This window comes from Empidonax traillii, unplaced genomic scaffold (assembly GCF_003031625.1).
Source record: "Empidonax traillii isolate 1590-97213 ecotype Southwest subspecies unplaced genomic scaffold, ASM303162v1 scaffold158:size1480230, whole genome shotgun sequence".
NCBI classification, from domain to species: domain Eukaryota; kingdom Metazoa; phylum Chordata; class Aves; order Passeriformes; family Tyrannidae; genus Empidonax; species Empidonax traillii.
This window is the reverse complement of record NW_020955351.1, coordinates 1,066,636-1,074,269: the sequence shown is the minus strand read 5'-3', so window position 1 is coordinate 1,074,269 and position 7,634 is coordinate 1,066,636.

Below are 7,634 nucleotides of genomic sequence, written 5' to 3'. Positions count from 1 at the left end.
ATTCAAGGGTCCCATAATACCTTGCTAGGGAGCCCTGGCAGGTCTCTATGTAGAAATTTATACTGTTTTCTGTTGGTTTTGGTGAAACTGTGCATTAACAGCCCTTGGGGATATCTCATTTGGTATTCCTGGGCCTCTTTGCCCTGTTTTTCTCCCCCTAAGTAGGTGTGAGCTGACCATCACCATCACACCAGCAATGAGTCCTGATGTGACGGAAATGGGCTTGCACTGCTGGTGGCATTTCTCCACCAGCTCTGGGCAGACAAGGAGGTGGTGTCACTGGCTGCTCTTCTCTTTCACATCCTGTATTGAGACAAAAGGTTAAAGTGCTTCGACCATTCCTGGTTGACAGCTTCTCCCCAGACATAATGGTGTTCCACTTATGGCTCTGATCACTCTTGGCTTGTCCACAACAAAGCCCATCCATCTCCCCTCCTTTCCCAGGCTGTATATTTTACAAGAAGCATGTGATTCTCTTTGGCAGTGCAAAGCTTTAGCTGTACCCTCATGACTACACAGAAACCTCGACAGGAGAAATTATGGCATGTGGGGGAGGACGGGAAAATCTCTTCCTGCTTTCCCAAGGTGACCAGGCTTAGGAAACAGGATAGTGCAGAATGCAAGAGAACAGTGCTGAACAGTGCTGTCATTTTTCTCCCCTGCCCCAGATACAAGGATGGAGGTGAAAAAAAGTCAGAATATCTTTGTATGGGTCCATTGGTATGCCATGGCCTCCTGTAATCCCACTGACCCCTGGGTCATCAGTGGATGGTTCTCACACAGTAGATGGTTCTCCCCTCAGCAGAGCCTGGTGCTGAACAGGGATGCCACTCACCTCCACAAGGTCCTGTGGCCATGCTGGGGATGGAGGGTTTGGCACTAGACGGTAAAAATCCTGTTCCAGATGTGGCAGATGAGCTGAGATGAAGGCAGAGCGCGCCAGAGCCCCAGAGAGGTTTCTGCGGTGTTTGCACAATTTGAAATAATAATGAAATCTGTAAAACTCTGGGTAGAGCACGACTAGAATAACAGGCTAAATTTGTCGGATGAATAATTTACTAGAAGTGATTGGCCCCGCTCCAAGTGAGACGAGCACCAGCCTGGTCTCAGGCTGAGAAGCCCGAGTGTCTCTGTCCTCAGCTGGGAGCTGGTCCCTCTCCTGCCCACCAGTCATTGCTCCAGCCATAAAAAGCTGGTCTCCAGCCCAGGTGCCTGTTCCCAAGTCATCACTGCCCAGGGCTACAGGGATTCCTGTCCCCTCCAGAAGGTGTCTGCTGTTTATTTTCAAGGCGCTGCTTTGCAGCATGGAGGTGGTGACAGTGGGTGTCTGTCACTGGCTCCAGGCTCATGGACTCACCCATCCTCTGCCTCTTTCCTTTCTCCAACCACTTCTCTGTCCTCGGCCATGGTGCCGAGTGGATGGAAGAACAGACACATCCTGACATTTGGGATGGGAAGGGAGATGAAGTCCCAGTGCTGAGAGGAGACGGCGACTGCAGCCTCGGCAGCCAATTAATGTGATCATGTTTATGAATGCAGATCAGTAATTCCAGGTAAACTCCCCAAGAGCAGTGCTGCAGGCGAACAAAGCCTCCTGCCCACCCGGGAGCCTGCCAGCGGTGCCTGCCAGCACCAGCACGTTCCTGCTGTGACTCTAAACTGCCTCATTTCCTAGTGCCAGCCTGGACACGCATCATTCTGTCTCCTATTACCTCAATGCCAGAGCTCATCTTAACAGTGTTGGTTGCACCATGTCCTCCTGGACTTCTTTGTTCCCTCCCTGCCAAGGGGGATGGCTGGTGGGAACGAGGAGCTCAGGCATAGGTTAACTCAGAAAAGGCAGAAAGGACCCAGCTTTGCCTCCACTGGTGATGAGGGTCTTTTTCATCATCCTGGGATTTGCAGGCTGCATGGTGCGTCCCCATCACCCATCTGTGGTTGGGGAACCCCACCAGGGCTCCCCAAGCTGCTCCCATCACTCTGAATAGGCTTGTGGCAGGCTGGTTTGTGTCCACCAGCATCCAAAAGATCAAACAGAAGCTGGGAAGCTACAGAAATAGGTTGGGGCAGTGACTGATCCCTTGCTGGACCTGGTTTCCTTTAGGGAAAGAAAGTGTTAACACAAAGGTAACACCTGGAAACACCACCACCATCCTTCAGTGCAAGGGGCCAGCTCTGGCAGCTGGTGCCACCTGGCTGAAGTGTCACCAGCTGGTGGCCTGAGCCCACCAGCAAGAGGGTGTCAGAACAGACAGGCACCATGTCACTCCCTGGCCTTCGCCGGGATGGGTCCATAGCAGAGGTTCAGCACAGGGATTCCCGTGGCACCCCTGTGTTGCCATGCTGAGTTCCCCATCCTCAGCTTCCCCCCCGAGCCCACTTGTGCAAAACCTCCAGGACACTGTATCCCTCCTGGATAAGGGTGGGGATGGACTGTGTGCCACAGCACCCACTCAGCCTTGAAGATACTCTGCTCTAAAGTCCTGCTTGGAAAGCAAAAATTTCTTGTCCTTTCCCTTGGAGCACCAAGAGCCACTCTATTTCTCTCACACCTCCTCCAGCACTCCACGGGAATTGCGTGTATCCCTCCGACATGGACAGACCTCCTCCTTAGCCATGTCCTGGAGGGTGTCAGTGCTCCAGGGATGCTGCCAGGGATAAGGGGGGATGCTGCCTGAGCAGGAGGTGAGGGCAGAGGATGCTGCCATACGTCTCCCACCTCGCTCCACGTTTTCTGGCTCACCCCCAGGAGAGCGGTGAGCAATTACGGGCCACGCGGAAGCTTCATTATTGCCCTGTCGTGGCCTCGTTTGACGAGATGTTTTATTGCCAAACTTATTAAAAGTGAAACGTGCGGTTTCTGCGCGGCAATTTCCTGTCTGCAGTGATAAGCCGGGCTCTGCCTGCTGTGTAATAAACAGTTATTTTTATGTACGGCTCTGTCTGGGGTGACAAGGAGGAGAGAGGGCCTGGCTCGTGTTAATTGCGATGGTTAATGGGATCTATATTGGGAACAACATGTGAGGGGGGGGGTGTGTGTCCTCCCCCTGCCACACTCCGCAACACAGGGGCCTCCCGTGGTTTCGTGCTCTGGGTGCTGGTAGTGGGGACTGTGCAGGGTCTCCTCCCTCAGCACAAGGGAATAAGAGGGATTAGTCTGAAACGCCCTTGCCTGCCTCATCTCAGCCTTTTCTCACAAACGAGGGACCTGCTGTGCACCCCCCTGAGACTCCCACCCCTGCAAGGGCTGCCCTCCAGCTCCACTACTTCCACCCCTGCAGATGGCTGGAGGGAGTTCCAAATCCTGGGGGCTTTGCTTCAGCCTCCCCAGATCCTCCTGTCTGCCCAAAAGCCAGTGTGCCAGCAGAGGCGTTTGCAGGTGATACCGGTGGCCGAAGCCCAGCACATCCACCATGTCACCTCCCACCGTCTCACCTGGGGTGCCCATAGGATACAGGTGCTGGAGAGGAGACAGCAGGAGCAGTAAATTCAACAGGCACGCTACAGTCAGAGAAAACCCTGTCACTGATGGGCTTGGACCGGCAAAAATCTGATAAATATCAGCAAAGCTGATAAATATAGTCTCATTTTGTCAGAAACTATTTCATCAGAAACATTTCGTCATTAGGTGTGCGGTCTGCATTTTGGTTTAATTATATCACTTTAATATATTTTGAAAGAAAACAGCTTTTTAAAATGCAAGATGTCAAAACCGCATTTACAAAAATCCTGATTACCTTTTTTTTTATTATTATTTTGATTTTCCAGACCTGGCCAAAGCTATTAGTGGAACTCAAGCTGAAACTGCATAACTTTCCCCAATAAACAATTTGTCAGAAAAATTCCTCCTGGCTCTGGGAGATCTGTTCGTTATTTGTCAGCAGTCAAAACCTTGTTGGGTATTTCCCATCTGACTTCTTTTCTTAACAGCGGCTTTATTGGTCTGGGAATTAACAGCGGAAGATGCGATACTTGCTATTCATTGCAGTCATCCCAAATGCCACTCATCCCATCAGGCCACAGCTCTACAAAGCAGAAGCCCCTGTCCTTTCTCCAATGCATTATTTTTTGGTAGCTGTAAAGTATTTTATCCCCTAATTTCCTCCCTGCATCCTCCTGATCCTTGCAGAGTGCACCAGTATCCCCAGGCTTGGAGCCACATCAGGTCCCCCCATCCCTATCCCCCGCATCCATCCACATCCCTGCTGCCCATCTCAGCCTCTTGCTGGGCAAACTGCCTCCACTGCCAGCTCGGGCCCTCATTAATTTGTATTGCAGCGTGTGTCGCGGGCTGATGTGTAATTAGAGCTCCTGAAGCCTGTCTCATGCTGTAATTGCCATGACAGGGGCCACAGCATATCCGCTTGTTAATTAGTAAACCACAATATCCCGGGGGCTCGTTGAGAGCCGCCTTAATTGTATTTCAGCTGGAACAGAGGGATAATTACCCTTTGCTAGCACTGCCACTTTTAAATTCTTTAAAAAAAAAAAAAAAAAAAAAAAAAAAAAAAAGGAAAAAAGAGAAAGGAAAACCCAAATTGAGCTCCTCTCCCTCTCGACAGCCGTCACTTCTACCCTTTGGCTGCTCAGGGACCTGGTTTTGTCCCTGGGCTGAAGAGGAAGGGCTGTAGAGCTCAATGGGTTGGGGACAGGATGCCAAGAGCTTTGCAAGGGGACACACTCAAACTGGTGGTGACTGAGCTGCCCCTGCTCCGAGGGCGCTTCTGTGTCCCTGCACATGGGGCTGTGCTGGGAACTCCATTTGTGGATGCAGGCTGGCTTGCTGGTAGTACTGTTTGCAGGGAATCCCACCCTGGCCACCGAGCAGCCCCTTGGCATCACCCCCAGGCCCTGCCTGGGCTACCTGCACAGATGGTTTGGAGGAACAGCCTTGTCCAGGGAGGAGCAAGCCAAGGTCTCCAGGCTTTCCACTGGACAGAGGGGCTGCAGTCCCCTCGAAATGCTGGGAGCTGCTGTGGGCTGCAGGAGGAGGCTCTTGCAGGATCTTGCAGTGCTCGGTGTAACTGTACGCTGCTGCCAAGAGTGTGCTTGTATTCCACATCCCCAGCATTCCTGGAGCACCAGTGCTGAGTGGGACCTTGGTGCTGGAGGTCTCTGCTCCTACAAACCCTGTGGCAGTGTGGCCCGAGCCTGTTTGGCTTTAATGGACCCAAGAGGTGGATCATCTTCTTTCTCAGTTCCTTTCTTTTCAAACCTCACCTCAATGGGCAACAGGAGTCTTCTAGGACCTGGTTAAAGCTTTTCCCTCCACGGGAAGGATGTCCCTGCAGGGTATGAGATCACTCTTGTAGTGATCATGGGGGAAACACAGGGCTTTGGAGCGAGATGAAGGAAGTGCTGATGCTCATCATCACCTTTCTGTGGGTACCACAGGCTCCAGAGCCCCTCTGCAGGGGGGGTATTGTCTGGTCAAAGATCTCTGGCGAAGGTTAACCTGGGAAGAGAAGCTAACACATGGCATCCGTCCCTTTTCCTGTGCTTCTCCCTGAACCGACACAAATAGCTCAGCCACCATCAGCCCTGCTGATGATTCCTGCTGTTCAAAAAATCGTATAATGGACAACTGGCCTTCAGGACCTGGTTTGTGAATTGGCTTAAATAACAGTCCTGGCTCTCCCCTGGGAAGCTACATGGAGGTCAGCCTTGAAGAAAAGATCAGTACAGTGGCTCCAAGCATTAGTAAAAAGACATAACTAAAGCAAAGAGCCTTGAACATAATTACAGCCTAAGAGCTGTGATGGGAACTTGACGACCTAAAACCATCTCCTGGACTTTAGTGCAATCAACAGATTGACACTGCTGGGTCCTGAAGGTTGGTTTTTGGAAGCTGTGCACCAGGGTTGAATGCCAGAGCAGGCAGAGAAGCAGCACAGGTGCCTGTTCCAAAGACTGGAGCTAGAAAAGGGTCTCAAATGCCGTGGAAGAACCAGATGGAGGCAAGCACTGGAACGCTCTGCACGTAATTGAGGGCACCTTTAAGGGTGAGCACGAGGTGGCTGCCCACCTCCAGGATGCTCCCGCTGCTGCCATGCAAGTCACTATCATTAGAGCTGGGAATGAAGTTTATAGTTGAGTAACCACAACAACTTTGCACAAATTAAACAACATACTGCAGGTTAATTAGATTTCTTACAGCTGCCTCCATTAACTTAGCCCTGTCGCCTGCTGCTGGAAGGGGATGGAGCCCCTTTGAAATTCAAAAGTATTATCACCAGGAGATGTGGATGGCTGTCTCTCCCTGGGCACCCATACCAGTGTGGGCATGAATGGCCACCTTCTCTTCTTGGAAAGTCCTTAGTGCAAGAGATGAGACCAGGTGGAGAGGTAGTTGTCCTCCACCAGCAGAGGGTCTGGGCTGGATCTCCCCAGCTGGCATTTCAAACCTACCTTCGCCTAAGATGATCTTTCAGAAAAATAGGTATTTTTTCAGCTGTCTCTCTCTCATTATCCCACAGGGTGCCATGTGAATGCAAATAAACAAATGAGACCCCTTCAACAACATCTGAGAATGTGGCTTCATATTTTTAAACCAATTTCCTTCGACCGTGTCAGGGCCTGTTTTGTGTTTGCTCGACAATTATGTGGCTAATGAGGACAGCCACGGTTACATCAGGCGGGATTAGGAAGAATAAGGCATCAAATGTTGCAGTGCATAAGACAACTGTTAACTAATGGGGGCTCGGAGGGCATGTCCTGGGGGCAGGTGGCTCCTCACAGGGATCCTGGTGCTGTTTGGAAGGAGATGGAGCAGGCAGCAAGCATCAGGCAACGGGCAGGCTGACCAGAAGGTGAGGGAGATTTCTGGCTCCTGCATGCTGGCCGTGCATATGGGAAATGAGAAAGTCAAAATATTTAGGGAAAGTAGCACCAAGCACATGACCGTGAGTTTGTCCCATGGAGGCAGAGACAGACATGATGGAGAATGAGGCACCAGCCAAGCGGAAGCACCTTACAGACCTCAGCAAAAAGGGGTCAAAAGCAATAGGGGAACTGAGCCTCATAACTGAGATCGCTGAGACGCTGGTGTTTCAGCTGAAACCTTTCCATCCTGGCTCCCTGACAGTCAGCACGGAGCTTTGTGCAACGTTTCTAAGATGGCAAGGGCCACCTTCCCACCCTCCTGAAGAGGGTGAGGAAGTAAAGCAGGGGACCATGCCTGGTGCTGCAGTGAGGCCCCACTCCTTGTGTCACATGGGGACCCATGCACAGCCAGCCATGTCTTTCAGGTGCCTCCTCCCAGCCACTTCTCTGCCAGCTCTTCCTCTGCCTGCTCTGCCACGATGATCTCCCATCGATCAATCGTCCAGATTCTCCCTCGCGTGCCGGATGGCTGCGCCGCTGCTCCCAGCAGGAGCTCTTGGTGTTCAATGAATTCCTACAACCACAGCACCCCATGCAGCTCTGCTGGGAGAGCAGCCAGGGTGGCTGTGCTGCTGCCCAGAGGAGCCGTGTTTATTCCCCTTTGGAGCCCCCTCCTCCTGAACTTTTATCCTGCATTTCGGCTGCATCTTCTACAGAAACCTCTCAGCTACAGTGAACAAGGACAGGTTCACCTGCAGATGGATGGATGCACAGCCATGACCATGACAGAGGTGCCTCCATATGTCCATATG